This window comes from Pongo pygmaeus, chromosome 6, assembly GCF_028885625.2.
Source record: "Pongo pygmaeus isolate AG05252 chromosome 6, NHGRI_mPonPyg2-v2.0_pri, whole genome shotgun sequence".
In the NCBI taxonomy this organism is placed as follows: Eukaryota; Metazoa; Chordata; class Mammalia; order Primates; family Hominidae; genus Pongo; species Pongo pygmaeus.
Window position 1 is genome coordinate 59,784,720 of NC_072379.2, and position 19,039 is coordinate 59,803,758.

The 19,039-nt window shown below is 40.4% G+C and overlaps 1 protein-coding gene across 1 annotated transcript in view; it reads left to right on the forward strand.

Annotated features, from left to right (window-relative positions):
* The first annotated feature begins 2,535 nt into the window (after positions 1 to 2,535).
* The window catches only part of SKAP2 (src kinase associated phosphoprotein 2), a 274,043-nt gene continuing 257,539 nt past the window's right edge, over positions 2,536 to 19,039 (forward strand). The window contains exon 1 of the mRNA XM_063667455.1: positions 2,536 to 2,695. The gene's annotated coding sequence lies outside the window, so the exon portion shown is untranslated. The remainder of the gene's footprint in view (positions 2,696 to 19,039) is intronic.

The following is a 19,039-nucleotide window of genomic DNA, read 5'->3' on the forward strand; positions in this document are numbered from 1 at the left end:
AACCTTATTTCAAACCCTGCAGTTTGGCCACAACAGGTTATGTGCCACTGCCCGAGGACAGCATGTTTCTTCATGATTCTTTGCACGTTTTGTTTCCTCTATATGAAATGTTGTTCCCTACCTGGTGAGCTCCTTCATACTCTAAGATTAAGCTCCAATGTCACTCCTCTGTAAAGCTTTCCCTCACTGCCCAATAGATTACTTATATCTACCTGTGGGATTATTAGTCCTTACATCTATTGGGGCACCTTTAAAGATACACTGCAAGTACTGGTTTATGTATTTTTTTCCCTGAACAAATGAGACTGACATTGTGAGCTCGTAAAAGATAGGCATTGGCTCTTATTCCTTTTGATGTTCCCAGCTGTTTACCAAATACTCAACAAATGTTAATGATGTCAAGAGAATTCAGCTTTCCACACAAAGAAAGAACCCCAAGACCCTCCAGAAAGTGCCACCCTTTCCCAGAGAGAACTCTTTAGGCCCATGTAGTCTTGCCCTGTGACTTAGTCCATAGCTAGATTAAGGGCAGAATATATTCCTTCAGCTTAAAAGAGAGACCGATGGGAACAAGGCAGAGAGAGAGAAAGACAGAGAAGGAAGGAGGAAGAGATAGACGACCACTCCTTTCATAATTCAGTGCACTTTTCCCCCCTAGAAAAAGGAAACTTGTTCCTTGATCACAAAATTGGAAAAGAAATAGAACCTTCCCACAATGCTCTGTATTTAGAGGATACTTAAAGAGCACACGAATTTATTTATTTATTTATTTATTCAAGTGTTCTTTAAGTATACAGGTGAATGCTATCCAGTTGGTGGGAAATTTGTACTAGAAATAATGAACTCAGCATCTCATTCACCTTAGTTTGTCCATCACCAGCCCGTCTTTCTCTTTCTGAGAGACTTTGTCTCCCTCTCTTCATGTCCAACAAGCAGAGAAAAATTAAAGTGGCACCAGGAAATTTTTCTAGCCTGTATATCCAAATAACCTCTTAAAAACACACTTGATTTACAACTACAACATATGCAACTGAGTATCTAAACTGTAAATCTAATGTAACCATTGTTCCTTTAGACATTTCCTTAATTTAATGAGTGATAAATATACCCTTTAAGGACTATCAGTTCTAGTCATTTCCAAATGACTGATTTCCAGTGTGTTGCTACCATACATTTCCTTTATGTAAATAAATAAATATTTCTAAATTGCTTCCATTAGTGCATAGAAAAACATTTGTTCTTTATTTGTAAATCGTCATGGGAGGATTATAAGCATATTGCCAAATAAAATTCTATAACAATTCTCTTAGTATATTATGTTTGAAAATGCAATATTTATATAGTAGAAACCATAATATTAAACCCAACAAGCTTCTATAAGTTTGTCCTTTTTAAATTTAAACTATTAAAATGTTTTTAAATATGAGGAGAAATCTTTTAATGCCAATTCCGTATCAAAGTTTAGGATTTTGCATTTATAAAGAGCAGAGTTCATGAACTCCTGCTAATCATGTTAACAATCTACCAGGTTTCTAAAGGCTCAGCAGGGGTTAGAATTAGAAGGCTCTGCCATCAACATCAATAACAGGAACAGTGACACTCAGAGGAGTTTACCACCGTGCTCCCCTAAGAGGGTTCAGCACATTCAGGCACTGAAGCCCATAACTGAAGGAGATCTATAGTTAGCGATTCCAAAAGAGATCTAGAGGGACACATTATTTCAGATTTTGTTTTAAATAATGAATCTTAAAAATTATATATGTGTGTAGGTATAAATATTGTGTGTGTGCTAGTATATATACAATATTATGATAGTCATACTTTTTATTTGAAAGAGCCTTACCACTCAAAAGGATTTTGAGTTCAAATTTTTGTTTCGGTAACAAGAAAGATATGAATGAAATCTCACATGTTTCTCTGGGAGGCAAGAAAATGGTTTGAATCCCTAATTCAGAATGCAGCCTGTTGGACAAATGATGACTCAAACAATCTCATGTATCCTGGGCCCAAGGCAGGTGGCAAATCAATTCAGAAACACATAAAAACAAAGTGAATACCTTTGAGTTTACAGATGTACATTAAAAGCTAATTTCAAAGTATTTTTAAAAATAAACTTTCCACAATATGAATTTGTTATCTATGGATTTCCACAGGCAGGAAAACATGCCCTCTTCCACCCCTTTTTCAAATTCTCACCCAATTCCCTTTCTTCACTCCCTTCTCCATAAAAAAGACAATATTCAAATTGTAAGGCCAAGATGGCTAAGGTTTTTGTTGTTGTTGTTGTTTGAGACAGTGTGATGATTAATACTGAGTGTCAACTTGATTGGATTGAAGGATGCAAAGTATTGATCCTGGGTTTGTCTGTGAGGGTGTTGCCAAAGGAGATTAACATTTGAGTCAGTGGGCTGAGAAATGCTTAACCCTTAAGCATTAACATTTGAGTCAGTGGGCTGGGAAATGCTTAAATCTTAATCTGGGTGGGCACCATCTAATCAGCTGCCAGCACAACCAGAAGATAAGGCAGGCAGAAAAACGTGAAAAGGCTAGACTGGCCTAGCCCCCAGCTTACATCTTTCTCCTGTGCAGGATGCTTCCTGCCCTTGAACATCAGACTCCAAGTTCTTCAGCTTTGGGACTCAGGCTGGCTTCCTTGCTCCTCAGCTTGCAGGCTATTGTGGGACCTTGTGACCATGTGAGTTAATACTACTTGATAAACTCTCCTTTATATATATATATGTCCTATTAGTTCTGTCCCTCTAGAGAACCCTAATACAGATTTTGGTATCAGGAGTGGTTCTAGAGAAACAGAATATTAAGGATGGAGTTCTTTTGTTGGTTTTGGGGTTTCTGCAGTTGACTGCTTAATATGATTAGACCCAAAAATGCTAAGGACTGTGCTTCTAATAGTATGGAAAACACTGATAGTCTTTGGTGTGAACCGTTTAGAGAGTTATACAAAATAAATGCATTTGACACTCCTGATTTGCCACTCATGAGAGACAAGGAATTTAGTGACTCTATACATAATACTTTTGACTATATATGGAGAACCAATGAACATAATGAAGTTGGTTGGTTGCTCCTAAGATCACTGGACAGTGATGAAAGAAAATGATGAATTCAAAGATTCTAACTCCTGGCTTCAGAAGCAGATACTGAGCCTCAAATCCGTTAAGATTGCCCTGAGTGGGAGTTTTATCTCCTGTAGAGAAAGAGCAGAAATTGTGGAAAAACGGACAGCTCTTATCAAGCAAGTGGCTGACTTGCAAAGAAAGGTGCAGGCATAACCTCACCAGGTGTCTACTGTTAAAGTGAGGGCATTGATTGGAAAAGAGTGGGACCCTGCAACTTGGAATGGGGATGTGTGTCCCTGATGAAGCTGGGGACACTGCGCTTGTAAATTCTGATGAATCTTTTTTTGCTAGAAGAAACAGCTTCCCCATCCCCAGTAGTGACAATATCCCCTCCCTGACCCACACTGCCATCATCCTTTCCACCTTTGTCTGAGGAGATAAACCCTGCAGTGCCTGAGGCAACTGTGATGGCCTCCCCTGAGGCAGTTGCCAGGCAAGATAATGTTGATTCTCTTCAGGAGCCACCCCCAACACCCCTGTTTGTTTCTGGACCCATAATTAAAGTCCTAGAGGTGAGGTTCAGAGTGTGACCCATGAGGAGGTGCACTACACTTGAAAAGAACTGCTTGAGTTTTCCAATTTGTATACGCAGAAATCTGGAGATCAGGCATGGGAATGGATATTAAGGGTGTGGGATAATGGTCAAAGGAACACAGAGTTAGATCAGGCTGAATTTATTGATTTGGGCCCACTAAGTAGGGATTCTGCATTTAATGTTGCAGCTCATGGAGTTAAAAAAGGCTAAAATAGTTTATTTGCTTAGTTGCCTAAAATATGGATTAAAAGACAGCCCACTGTGAGTGAGCTGGAAAAGTCTGAACTCCCTTGGTTTAATATACAGGAAGGGATCCAAAGGCTTAGGGAGATTGAGATGGTGGAGTGGATTAGTCACTTTAGACCTACTCATCCCAGCTGGGAGGGTCTAGAAGATATACCCTTGAACAATGCTTTGTGAAACAGATTTTTGAGGGCAGCAGCTGCAACTTTGAAGAGCCCTGTAATTGCTCTTCTCTGTATGTCAGATCTAACAGTAGGAACCACAGTCACTCAAATACAAAATTTAAATACTATGGGAATAATTAAATCCCGAGGTGGCAAGGGCCAAGTGGCAGCACTCAACCATCAAAGGCAAGCTACTGTAATGGACAGCAGAGGCAAAGCAGCAATCAGAATAGCCTGACTCCTGTAGAGGTCTGGCATCGGCTAATTAATCACGGTGTTCCTAGAAGTAAAATTGATAGGAAGCCTACTGCATTCCTACTTAATTTATATAAGCAGGAAACTTCTATGTTGAATGGACAAAAGACTAATTTGAATTATAAAAACAGAGAATCACAGCCCCTCAATCAATTTCCAGACTTGGCCCAGTTTACAGACCCAGAACCCATTGAATGAAGGGGAGGCTGGGTCCTCTTGAGGAAGGATCCCACTACACTACCGACAACTTACGCTGTTAATCTTTCTCCCATCCTTCCCCATGGAGACCTCCAGCCTTTTACCAGAGTACCTGTGCATTCTGGAAAGGAAAATAATCAGGCTTTTTGGGGACTACTGGACACTGGCTCTGAGCTGATGTTGATTCCAAGGGACCCAAAATGTCATTGTAGTCCTCTGGTTAAAGTAGGGGCTTATGGAGGTCAGGTAATTAATGGAGTTTTAGCTCAGGTCTGACTTACAGTGGGTCCAGGAGGTCCCCGGACTCATCCTGTGGTCATTTCACCACTGCCAGAATGCATAATTGGCATAGACATACTTAGCAGCTGGCAGAACCCCCACATTGGCTCCCTGACTGGTAGAGTGAGGGCTATTATGGTGGGAAAGGCCAAATGGAAGCCATTAGAGCTGCCTGTACCTAGAAAAATAGTAAATCAGAAACAACATCACATCCTGGAGGCATTGTGGAGATTAGTGTCATCATAAAGGACTTGAAAGATGCAGGGGTGGTGATTTTCACCACATCCCCTTTCAACTCTCCCATTTGGCCTGTGCAGAAGTCAGATGGATCTTGGAGAATGACAGTGGATTATCATAAGCTTAACCAAGTGGTGACTCCAATTGCAGCTGCTATACCAGATGTGGTTTCATTGCTTGAGCAAATTAACACATCTCCTAGTACCTGATATGCAGCCACTAACTTGGCAAATGCCGTTTTCTCCATTCCTGTCCCTAAGGCCCACCAGAAGCAATTTGCCTTCAGCTGGCAAGGCCAGCAATATACCTTTACTGTCTTACCTCAGGGGTGTATCAACTCTCCAGCTTTGTGTCATAATCTTATTCAGAGAGACCTTGACCACTTTTTGCTTCCACAAGATATCACACTGGTCCATTACATTGATGACATGATGACATTATGCTGATTGGATCTGGTGAGCAAGAAGTAGTAAACACACTGGACTTATTGGTGAGACATTTGTGTGCCCACAGGATGGGAAATAAATCCAACTAAAATTCAGGGATCTTCTACCTCAGTAAAATTTCTAGGGGTCCAGTGGTATGGGGCCTGTCAAGATATTCTTTCTAAGGTGAAGGATAAATTGCTGCATTTGGCCCCTCCTACAACCAAGAAAGAGGCACAATGCCTAGCGGGCCTATTTGGATTTTGGAAGCAACACATTCCTCTTTTGGGATGTTACTCCAACTCATTTATCGAGTGACCCGAAATGCTGCCAGTTTTGAGTGGGGTCCAGAAAAGGAGAAGGCTCTGCAACAGGTCCAGGCTGCTGTGCAAGCTGCTGTGCCACTTAGGCCATATAACCCAGAAGATCCAATGGTGCTTGAGGTGTCAGTGGCAGATAGGGATGCTGTTTGGAGCATTTGGCAGGCCCCACAGGTGAATCATAGCAGAGGCCTCTAGGATTTTGGAGCAAGGCCCTGCTGTCTTCTGTAGATACTCTCTTTTTGAGACACAGCTATTGGCCTGTTACTGGGCTTTGGTGGAAACTAAATGTTTGACTACGGATGATCAAGTCACCGTGTGACCTGAACTGCCTATCATGAACTGGGTGCTTTCTGACCCATCTAGCCATAAAGTAGGTCATGCACAGCAGCATTCCATCATCAAATGGAAGTGGTATATACAGGGTTGAGCAGGTCCTGAAGGCACAAGTAAGTTACATGAGGAAGTGGCTCAAATGCCCATGGTCTCCACTCCTGCCACTCTGCCTTCTCTCCCCGAGCCTGCACCGATGGCCTCATAGGGAGTTCCCTATGATCAGCTGACAGAGGAAGAGAAGACTAGGGCCTGGTTCACAGATGGTTCTGCAAGATATGCAGGCACCACCCGAAAGGGGACAGCTGCAGCATTACAGCCCCTTCCTAGGACATCCCTGAAGGACAGCGGTGAAGGGAAATCTTCCCAGTGGCTAGAACTTTGAGCAGTGCACCTTACTGTGCACTTTGCATGGAAGGAAAAATGACCAGATGTTCGATTATATGCTGATTCATGGGCTGTAGCCAATGGTTTGGCTGGATCACCAGGGACTTGGAAGAAGCATGATTGGAAAACTGGTGACAAAGAAATTTGGGGAAGAGATATGTGTATGGACCTCTCTGAGTGGTCAAAAACTGTGAAGATATTTCTATCCCATGTGAGTGCTCACCAATGGGTGACCTCAGCGGAGAAGGATTTTAATAATTAAGTGGATAGGATGACCAGTTCTGTGAACACCACTCAGCCACTTTCCCCAGCTACCCCGTCATTGTCCAGTGGGCCCATGAACAAAGTGGCCATAGTGGCAGGGATGGAGGTTAAGCATGGGCTCAGCAACATGGACTTCCACTCACCAAGGCTGACCTGGCTATGGCCACTGCTGAGTGCCCAATTTGCCAGCAGCGGAGACCAACACTGAGCCCTCAATATGACAACATTCCTCAGGGTGATCAGCCAGCTACCTGGTGGCAGGTTGATTACATTGGACCTCTTCCATCATGGAAATGGCAGAAGTTTGTCCTCACTGGAATAGACACTTACTCTGGATATGGGTTTGCCTATCCTGCATGCAATGCTTCTGCCAAGACTACCATCCATGGACTCACGGAATGCTTTATCCACCATCACTGTGTTCTACACAGCATTGCCCCCGACTCACTTTACAGCTAAAGAAGTGTGGCAGTGGGCTCATGCTCCTGTAATTCACTGGTCTTACCAAGCTCCCCATCATCCTGAAACAGCTGGATTGATAGAACGGTGGAATGGCCTTTTGAAGTCACAATTACAACATCAACTAGGTGACAATACCTGGCAGGGCTGGGGTAAAGTTCTCCAGAAGGCTGTGTACGCTCTGAATCAGTGTTCAATATATGGTACTGTTTCCCCCATAGCCAGGATTCACAGGTCCAGGAATCAAGGGGTGGAAGTGGAAGTGGCACCACTCACTACCACCCCTAGTGATCCACTAGCAAAATTTTTGCCTCCTGTTCCCACAGCATTACATCCTGCTGGCCTAGAGGTCTTAGTTCCAGAGGGAGGAACACTACTACCAGGAAACACAATAACAATTCTATTAAACTGGAAAGTTACAATTGCCATCTGGACACTTTGGGTTCCTCCTACCTTGAAGTCAACAGGCTAAGAAGGGATTTAGAGTGTTGGCTGGGGTGATTGACCCCGACTATCAACATGAAATCAGTCTACCACTCCACAGCAGAGGTAAAGAAGAGTATGCATGGAATACAGGAGATGCATTAGGGCGTCTCTTGGTATTACCATGCTCTGTGATTAAGATCAATGGGAAACTACAACAGCTCAGTCCAGGCAGGACTACAACAAATGGCCCCAGACCCTTCCGGAATGAAGGCTTGGGTCACCCCACCATGGAAAATACCACAACCTGCTGAGGTGCATGCTGAAGGCAAAGGGGATACACAGAATGGGTAGTACAAGAAGGCAGTCATCAATACCAGCTACTACCACATGACCAGTTGCAGAAACAAGGGCTGTACTTGTCATGAGTATTTCCTCCTTCTTTTATTAAAAACATGTTTGTGCATGTACACACTTTTTTTTATATGATTTTTATTATACTTTAAGTTCTAGGGTATATGTGCACAGCGTGCAGCTTTGTTACATATGTATACATGCGCCACGTTGGTGTGCTGCACCCATTAACTCATCATTTACATTAGGTATATCTCCTAATGCTATCCCTCCCCCCTCCCCCCACCCCACAACAGGCCCTGGTGTGTGATGTTCCCCTTCCTGTGTCCATGTGTTCTCACTGTTCAATTCCTACCTGTGAGTGAGAACATGCGGTGTTTGCTTTTTTGTCCTTGCGATAGTTTGCTGAGAATGATGGTTTCCAGCTTCATCCATGTCCCTACAAAGGACATGAACTCATTATTTTTTATGGCTGCATAGTATTCCATGGTGTATATGTACCACATTTTCTTAATCCAGTCTATCATTGTTGGACATTTGGGTTGGTTCCAAGTCTTTGCTATTGTGAGTAGTGCCGCAATAAACATACGTGTGCATGTGTCTTTATAGCAGCATGGTTTATATTCCTCTGGGTATATACCCAGTAATGGGATGGCTGGGTCAAATGGTATTTCTAGTTCTAGATACCTGAGGAATTGCCACACTGACTTCCACAATGGTTGAACTAGTTTACAGTCCCACCAACAGTGTAAAAGTGTTCCTATTTCTCCACATCCTTTCCAGCACCTGTTGTTTCCTGACTTTTTAATGATTGTCATTCTAACTGGTGTGAGATGGTATCTCATTGTGGTTTTGATTTGCATTTCTCTGATGGCCAGTGATGATGAGCATTTTTTCATGTGTCTTTTGGCTGCATAAATGTCTTCTTTTGAGAAGTGTCTGTTCATATCCTTTGCCCACTTTTTGATGGGGTTGTTTTTTTCTTGTAAATTTGTTTCAGTTCTTAGTAGATTCTGGATATTAGCCCTTTGTCAGATGAGTAGATTGCAAAAATTTTCTCCCATTCTGTAGGTTGCCTGTTCACTCTGATGGTAGTTTCTTTTGCTGTGCAGAAGCTCTTTAGTTTAATTAGATCCCATTTGTCAATTTTGGCTTTTGTTGCCATTGCTTTTGGTGTTTTAGACATGAAGTCCTTGCCCATGCCTATGTCCTGAATGGTATTGCCTAGGTTTTCTTCTAGGGTTTTTATGGTTTTAGGTCTAATATTTAAGTCTTTAATCCATCTTGAATTAATTTTTGTATAAGGTGTAAGGAAGGGATCCAGTTTCAGCTTTCTACATATGGCTAGCCAGTTTTCCCAGCACCATTTATTAAATAGGGAATCCTTTCCGCATTGCTTGTTTTTGTCAGGTTTGTCAAAGATCAGATAGTTGTAGATGTGTGGTATTATTTCTGAGGGCTCTGTTCTGTTCCATTGGTCTATATCTCTGTTTTGGTAGCAGTACCATGCTGTTTTGGTTACTGTAGCCTTGTAGTATAGTTTGAAGTCAGGTAGTGTGATGCCTCCAGCTTTGTTCTTTTGCCTTAGGATTGACTTGGCAATGCGGGCTCTTTTTTGGTTCCATATGAACTTTAAAGTAGTTTTTTCTAATTCTGTGAAGAAAGTCATTGGTAGCTTGATGGGGATGGCATTGAATCCATAAATTACCTTGGGCAGTATGGTCATTTTTACGATATTGATTCTTCCTATCCATGATCATGGAATGTTCTTCCATTTGTTCGTGTCCTCTTTTATTTCGTTAAGCAGTGGTTTGTAGTTCTCCTTGAAGAGGTCCTTCACGTCCCTTGTAAGTTGGATTGCTAGGTATTTTATTCTCTTTGAAGCAATTGTGAATGGGAGTTCACTCATGATTTGGCTCTCTGTTTGTCTATTATCGGTGTATAAGAATGCTTGTGATTTTTGCACATTTATTTTGTATCCTGAGACTTTGCTGAAGTTGCTTATCAGCTTAAGGAGATTTTGGGCTGAGATGATGGGGTTTTCTAGATATATAGTCATGTCATCTGCAAACAGGGACAATTTGACTTCCTCTTTTCCTAATTGAATACCCTTTATTTCCTTCTCCTGCCTGATTGCCCTGGCCAGAACTTCCAACACTATGTTGAATAGGAGTGATGAGAGAGGGCATCCCTGTCTTGTGCCAGTTTTCAAAGGGAATGCTTCCAGTGTTTGCCCATTCAGTATGATATTGGCTGTAGGTTTGTCATAAATAGCTCTTATTATTTTTAGATACGTTCCATCAATACCTAATTTATTGAGATTTTTAGCATGAAGCGTTGTTGAATTTTGTCAAAGGCCTTTTCTGCATCTATTGAGATAATCATGTGGTTTTTGTCTTTGGTTCTGTTTATATGCTGTTTATATGTTTTATTGATTTGCATATGTTGAACCAGCCTTGCATCCCAGGGATGAAGCCCACTTGATCATGGTGGATAAGGTTTTTGATGTGCTGCTGGATTCGGTTTGCCAGTATTTTATTGAGGATTTTTGCATCGATGTTCACGGATATTGGTCTAAAATTCTCTCTTTTTGTTGTGTCTCTGCCAGGCTTTGGTATCAGGATGATGCTGGCCTCATAAAATGAGGTAGGGAGGATTCCCTCTTTTTCTATTGATTGGAATAGTTTCAGAAGGAATGGTACCAGCTCCTCCTTGTACCTCTGGTAGAATTCAGCTGTGAATCCGTCTGGTCCTGGACTTTTTTTGGTTGGTACGCTATTAATTATTGCCTCAATTTCAGAGCCTGTTATTGGTCTATTCAGAGATTCAACTTCTTCCTGGTTTAGCCTTGGGAGGTTGTACGTGTCAAGGAATTTATCCGTTTCTTCTAGATTTTCTAGTTTATTTGCATAGAGGTGTTTATAGTATTCTCTGATGGTAGTTGTATTTCTGTGGGATCGGTGGTGATATTCCCTTTATCAGTTTTTATTGCATCTATTTGATTCTTCTCTCTTTTCTTCTTTATTAGTCTTGCTAGCGGTCTATCAATTTTCTTGATCTTTTCAAATAACCAGCTCCTGGATTCATTGATTTTTTTGAAGGGTTTCTTGTGTCTCTATTTCCTTTAGTTCTGCTCTGATCTTAGTTATTTCTTGCCTTCTGCTAGCTTTTGAATGTGTTTGCTCTTGCTTCTCTAGTTCTTTTAATTGTGATGTTAGGGTGTCAATTTTAGATCTTTCCTGCTTTCTCTTGTGGGAATTTAGTGCTATAAATTTCCCTCTACACACTGATTTGAATGTGTCCCAGAGATTCAGGTGTACTGTGTCTTTGTTCTCATTGGTTTCAAAGAACATCTTTATTTCTACCTTCCTTTCATTATGTACCCAGTAGTCATTCAGGAGCAGGTTGTTCAGTTTCCATGTAGTTGAGCGGTTTTGAATGAGTTTCTTAATCCTGAGTTCTAGTTTGATTGCACTGTGGTCTGAGAAACAGTTTGTTATAATTTCTATTCTTTTATATTTGCCGAAGAGTGCTTTACTTCCAAGTATGTGGTCAGTTTTGGAATAGGTGCGGTGTGGTGCTCAGAAGAATGTATATTCCATTGATTTGTGGTGGAGAGTTCTGTAGATGTCTATTAGATCCTCTTGGTGCAGAGCTGAATTCAATTCCTGGATATCCTTGTGAACTTTCTGTCTCGTTGATCTGTCTAATGTTGACAGTGGGGTGTTAAAGTCTCCCATTATTATTGTGTGGAAGTCTAAGTCTCTTTGTAGGTCACTCAGGACTTGCTTTATGAATCTGGGTGCTCCTGTATTGGGTGCATATATATTTAGGATAGTTAGCTCTTCTTGTTGAATTGATCCCTTTACCATTATGTAATGGCCTTCTTTGTCTCTTTTGATCTTTGTTGGTTTAAAGTCTGTTTTATCAGAGACTAGGATTGCAACCCCTGCCTTTTTCTGTTTTCCATTTGCTTGGTAGATCTTCCTCCATCCCTTTATTTTGAGCCTATGTGTGTCTCTGCACATGAGATGGGTTTCCTGAATACAGCACACTGATGGGTCTTGACTCTATCCAATTTGCCAGTCTGTGTCTTTTAATTGGAGCATTTAGCCCATTTACATTTAAGGTTAATATTGTTATGTGTGAATTTGATCCTGTCATTATTGATGTTAGCTGGTTATTTTGCTTGTTAGTTGATGCAGTTTCTTCCTAGCCTCGATGGTCTTTACAATTTGGCATGTTTTTGCAGTGGCTGGTACCAGTTGTTCCTTTCCATGTTTAGTGCTTCCTTCAGGAGTTCTTATAGGGCAGGCCTGGTGGTGACAAAATCTCTCAGCATTTGCTTGTCTGTAAAGGATTTTATTTCTCCTTCACTTATGAAGCTTAGTTTGGCTGGATATGAAATTCTGGGTTGAAAATTCTTTCTTTAAGAATGTTGAATATTGGCGCCCACTCTCTTCTGGCTTGTAGAGTTTCTCCCAAGAGATCAGCTGTTAGTCTGATGGACTTCCCTTTGTGGGTAACCCAACCTTTCTCTCTGGCTGCCCTTAACATTTTTTCCTTCATTTCGACTTTGGTGAATCTGACAATTATGTGTCTTGGAGTTGCTCTTCTTGAGGGGTATCTTTGTGGCATTCTCTGTATTTCCTGAATTTGTATGTTGGCCTCCCTTGGTAGGTTGGGGGAAGTTCTCCTGGATAATATCCTGCAGAGTGTTTTCCAACTTGGTTCCATTCTCCCCGTCACTTTCAGGTACATCAATCAGACGTAGATTTGGTCTTTTCACATAGTCCCATATTTCTTGGAGGCTTTTTTTTTTTTTTTTAGATGGAGTCTTGCTCTATCACCCAGGCTGGAGTGCAGTGGCGCAATCTCGGCTCACTACATACTCTGCCTCCCGGGTTCACACCATTCCCCTGCCTCAGCCTCCTGAGTAGCTGGGACTACAGGCACCCGCCACCGCACCTGGCTGATTTTTTTTGTATTTTAGTAGAGACAGGATTTCACCATGTTAGCCAGGATGGTCTCGATCTCCTGACCTCGTGATCCACCCGCCTCAGCCTCCCAAAGTTCTGGGATTATAGGTGTGAGCCACCACACCCAGCCTTCTTGGAGGCTTTGTTCATTTTTTTTTATTCTTTTCTTGCTCAGATTTAGAATGGGATCTATGGTGCTACCAGTTATATAAATGCTGTAAACTGATATTAAAGGGTTGAGGAGGTAAAAGGTATGACTAGGGGTAGCAATCCTGAATACATTCCACACATTGTCTTGCCACATTCACTGGGAGGCCTTTAATTAAAAGACTGAGTTTTACGGAATTGCAGAAAAAATTACTTGGTCAGCAACATGCATGGGTAAATATTCCCGATGCTTCTGCCTCTGCCTCTCAACCCCTTTCCCCTTATGTTTCTAACTGCCTGTTACTACTGACCTTATCATAACCTCATATTCTTGATGGTTTGGCAACATTTAAGAATGAATGTTTCTGGAGGACATCAATGGATTCCAAAAGTCAAAAAATTCCCAGACACATTACAAGCTGGAACTAGTTATACAGAGTTATTGGGTCCTTGAAAGACAGTACTGCCGAATAAGATGTAAATCCATCCTAATCCTGGGGTGCTGTATAATGCAGAAAAATATAGGCCTCACCTTCCAACAAAGCAATAAACATATATAAGGAAATAATTATAAATATCATTCAAACATGGCATACACTAAAGGAAAACACAGTGATGTCTGCTGAACCTAAAAGTGATGTTTTAAAAACCAGCTTATTTCTACAAATACTATGAATTGGATTCTGCTAGTATGAGTAAAAACTTGCATTACACATCCTAGGAGCCCCAAACATGAAAGCTTCAGCTGTTTTGGGATTAATCAAGATCATACCAGCAAACGTGCAGTCTTTTTACTGTGTGTGTGTTTTTTTAGTGATTTGCCTTCTTGGCTTACTCACTAAGGTTTGCCTGTTTTTCCTCATTATTTACTGTGTCTTTACACAGTGCTGTCTCTGACAGCAAGCTGGATAAATCATCAATTGCATGCTGATGAGCTGGTTTGCCTTCTTTTGCCAGATTAAATCAGGACAGCCTTCAGTTTGAAAAAGGAGAAGATGGTCTGTGTGTTAACCTCACAACTTCCCTTCCTTTCCTTTATCTGAGGCCTTTTCCATTCCAAAACTCTCCTCTGCTGTGTCCCTAATTTAGGACATGTCCTCTTCTTCATCTTTTCTGCCAGGAACATAACTGTTTCATTGTTCTACCAACTTGTTTCCTTGATTGTTTTTACTGATCTTATTTTGTGTTCCTTTTAATAAATAAGTGCAAAACTTTCTGAAAAGTGAAGTAGAAACTCTATTCATTCACATTCTGAGGCAAAAGCCCATATTTATAAATTCAATTTTTATATAAGATGGTAATAACAAGGAAAAAAAAGACCTATGAACTAGCATTCCCAAAATTGTTTTGAGAAACACATTCCAGTACCTTTAATATGCTAATTGTACATTGTAAATCTCCATGAAAAGGATATCGTATCCTATGTTTCCCAAACTTTAGATGATCAATCCTTGTTTCCAAAGGATTTTCAATACAGTAGTGTTTCCAGGAACAATACTCTATTAGAAATATCATATTCCATTTTCCTACAACTTATGTTATAGCTTTATATGTAATTTGGTAATTAGTCATTATTTCAAAGAACCCCAGACCTCACATCTTTTTAATAGTGATCTTTGTGGGGGAAGTTGGCCTGAGAGTTCATAAGGATTCATTGCATTTTGAATACATTAAAAAATTTTAACATCCTAGAAACCTGTAAATATCTATTTAGATAGGACAACTTACTTCCATTTTTATCTCATTTCTACCTTAAAAAGTTTAGACAGAGGTATGGATAGACTTCAGTATTTTTTCTATTCTTATTTATTTACTATTTTATGTACAATGGAAAAAAGTAGCTGAGGCTGTGGATATAAATGCTGAATTTTACTGGCCATTATGAGTCCTGTGATTTGTCAATACTTCAGAACACTGCTCTTGGGGCTGAGCATGTCACATTAGTATACAATGAAGCTTCCTTTCTCTCCCAAAATATGTTCTGTATCTTGACTACGTCCCAGTCAAGGCCCCAGTCATCAACTTTAAACCTACAAGGTCACCTGGTCATCTTGTGATTACAACAGCAGCTTTACTGCCTGTAATTGTCTTACAGCTGTGGCAGGTCAATGGAAAAATGTTCTTTAAACACCATAAGCATCTGATTGTGCAATACCTAAATGAGTGTCATTGATTATTCACACTGCTGGCTGGTCAAAGCTGGGGAAGTAATTAGGGCTTTCTGTGTGGATTATCCACTGAGAAAAGGTCAAATAACTACAAACAGTGCCAACAGAGAGGAGCCACCAAGGACTGCAGCATCCGTGATCAGTTAAGAAATGCTAAAGCAAGGCTTCATAATGATGTGCTTATGCCAGGTTCTACAGAATGTGATCATTCTGTCGTAGAAATCCGATGAACCATGAGTGATGGCTACTTTTTCCCTGGAAGCACTGCTTCAGGTCCCTGATGCCTATCAAACAGGTTTGTCAGAGAAACCAGACTGAGAAGAATTTAAAAAGCATGTCTTTCCCTCTTGTCTTTTTCCTTTAAATCAAGAATAAAGGACTTTCGGCTAACAGCCGTTCTTCTTATCTCCCCTTTAAAAGCATCAGAGCAATATTGTTTTTCATATTTTTTGATAAAATATCCCATCAAATGGCTCGTGTTGTGGGAACCTGAAACCACTCTTTTGCTGATTTAAATTAGGAGCTTGGAAAAAACCCTCTTTTAACTATAGTTCTATTTATAGTAGTATAATGCTGAAAACATGTTTCAGTTTGCTGAAGGGTCTTTCATATTTTCCAAGTTTAAGATATTTCTGCTAAATCTACTTAGTCATACTTTGAGCTAACCTCCATTCTTCATAATGTTTGAAATTCTAAAGTTAAATCTTCATTGTTTTAGTTTAAATTTTGGTTTTTATCAAAATGAAGATATTCTGGGAAAGCCAGCCATTTAGCCATTTTTCATCCAAGCATAAATAAAACAATTTGAAAGTCAGTTTTGAGAAGGCATCAGGGAAATGATATTTGGGAAGTAAAGTAAGTAGTTGGAGGGACCCAAAACAAACATTTTTTGGGTTACTTCTTAACAATGCATGAATTATACTAGTATAGTGGGGGAAAAAATGCCGAGAAGTAATTGAAAACACCAACTGTGTGACAGTTCAATCACTTACTTGGTTCTATCACTTACTCTGTGATACTGGGCAAATCACTCAAACTTTCTCAGCCTTAGTAGTGGGTAGACAAAGTTTTTAAAAAACAATCTTTTATCAGAAGCCAGTGAAATAGCAGGTAGGAGATGAACAAACCAAGAAAACAGGGACTCTGAAAACAACTCTGTCCTTATAGAATCACATCTGTCAGGGCCTTCTAAGAAATAAGAGTTGTGACCGGTGATCTTCATATGGGGACAGCACCTTGGGCCAAACTGCTGAGTTAGGCTTTGGGTTCTCTGGTCTCCTTTGCCTATCTTTACCACACTTGCTTTAAATCTGAGCTTCCAGAATCTATGAGACTTCAGTCCTGTTTGATTATAGCTTAAGCTAGAGAGAAAATTCGTCAAATCCAGGGGTGGGATTTAATGGTGGGATTTCCGGTAAAATAACAAATCAAAAGAGATATTTTGAAGCAGGTACCCCAACTCAATTCCCGAGTTGACTACCACCCTTTTTTCTCTTGTCTCAAACTGGAAGTCTCCTGGCTTGACAGAAAGAATTGTAATGAGAATAAAATGAGATAACATATGTGAAGTACCAGCACAGCGCCTGGCATGTAGTAAGGCTCAAGAATGGAGATATACATGTGCTAGAAGCCTAGGAGAGACAGAAAAATTTGCTGTTAAAATATTGATATATTTATGTTTCTGAAGTATTATTTTAAAAATTTTGTTAAGTTCTGAATGATAGAGTTGTGAGAGTTGTCTGCTATTCTGTATGAATTCCCTCCATTGATCATTTAAATGAGGGATTATCTTGTTTTCCCCTTTTAGACTGAGGATTAATTGTTGAAAGCAAAGATGGAATATATAGTGGTTCTGGAAGTTAGACTATCCAAGGAACATATTTTTCTATATTTTGTAACAAAGGAATTTTCATTGCTCAGCAATAAGAGGAAAAGAAAATAGAAACAATGTGGTTTAAATGGTGAGTAAGTAAAAAATTTATAATTCAGATTTCCATTATCTTTACTTTAAGAATATATTAAAGGTAAAATGAAAATGTTTTAAGTATTTTGTTTTAGTTCACAAATAGGATGAAAAAATTTATATTTTACATTTGCATTATTGTAATTTATGAGAAGAATGCTGTCCTAGACAAAGGCATTTTTTTGCTTTTGGACAGCCAGGGCAGTTTGTCCCTGGTTTTAATGGGCTGCAGTAATGGGAGCATGGTAAGGTGATTTTCTGTTGCCTCTATACCTGTTACTGTTTCTGGGGACTGATGGAGCAGGTGGGTGCCTCAGGGCAACAGTGATAGAGTGATTGGGAGGAGCAGTGGGAAGGAAGGAAGAAAAGCAGAGGGAAGAAGCGGAAGACCCAGTTTTCATCTCAGCCTCATCTCATATTAGTCTTCTGGCCCCAAAAACATTGTAAAAGGAGGAGATTTGTTGTTGTTGTTGTTTTGTAACAGCTTTGTTGAGATATAATTCACACACTATAAAATTAATCTTTTTAAAATGTACAATTGGCCGGGCGCGGTGGCTCACGCCTGTAATCCCAGCACTTTGGGAGGCCGAAGCAGGCAGATCACGAGGTCAGGAAATCGAGACCATCCTGGCTAACGCAGTGAAACCCCGTCTCTACTAAAAAATACAAAAAATTAGCCGGGCGTGGTGGCGGGCGCCTGTAGTCCCAGCTACTCCGGAGGCTGAGGCAGGAGAATGGCATGAACCCGGGAGGCAGAGCTTGCAGTAAGCCAAGACTGTGCCACTGCACTCCAATCTGGGCGGCAGAGCGAGACTCTGTCTCAAAAAAAGAAAACAAAGTACAATTGCTGGTTTTTATTATACTCATAAAGTTGTACAACTGTTACTCTTTTCTGGTTTTAGAACATTTTTGTCACCCCAAAAAGAAATCTTGTACTCACTAGCACTCATTCCTCATTTTTCTTTCCCTCAGCTCCTGACACCCATTAATTTACTTCCTGTCCCTATGGCTTGGCCTATTCTGGACATTTCATGTGAATGGATTCATATAAGCTGTGGTCTTTTGTGTCTGGCTTTTTTTACTTGGCATAATGTTTCCAAGGTTCATCCATGTTGTGTTATTTGTAACAGTACTTTATTCCTTTTTATTGCACAATATCTTTTCATCTACAGATACATGACATTTTGTTTCTCATCAGTGGATGGTCATTTACATTTTTTTTTCACTTTTTGGTCATAATGAATAATGCTGCTGTGTGCATTTGCAGAACAAGTTTTGCATGGACATATGTTTTCATTTCTCTTGAGTAAATACCTAGGAGTGCATTTGCTGGGTCATGTGGTAACTCTATGTTTAACATGTTGAGGAACTGCCCAGCCATTGTCTAAAGTGGCTTCACTATTTTACATTCCCTCCAACAATGTATGAGGGTTCCAATATCTCTACCTCCTCATCAACACTTGTTATTGGTCTTTTTAGATTATAGCCATCCTAGAGGGTGTAAAGTGGTATCTCATTTGGTCTTGATTTGCATTTCCCTGATAGCTAATATATAATAGTTGATTGTCTTTTCATCTATGTATTGGCCATCTGGAGAAATAAAAGAGACAAGGTTTATTTTCAGTGTTCTTCAACTTTTAGGGACTACCCTGTTAGGGTATTATAATCTCTATAAAGTCTTGTTTTATCAAGGTGTATTTTAGGCAGATCCAGCTGAGAGCTTGGCATCCTGAGGCCTCATCTGCGTGGGTCAGTAGGAAAAAGGAAAG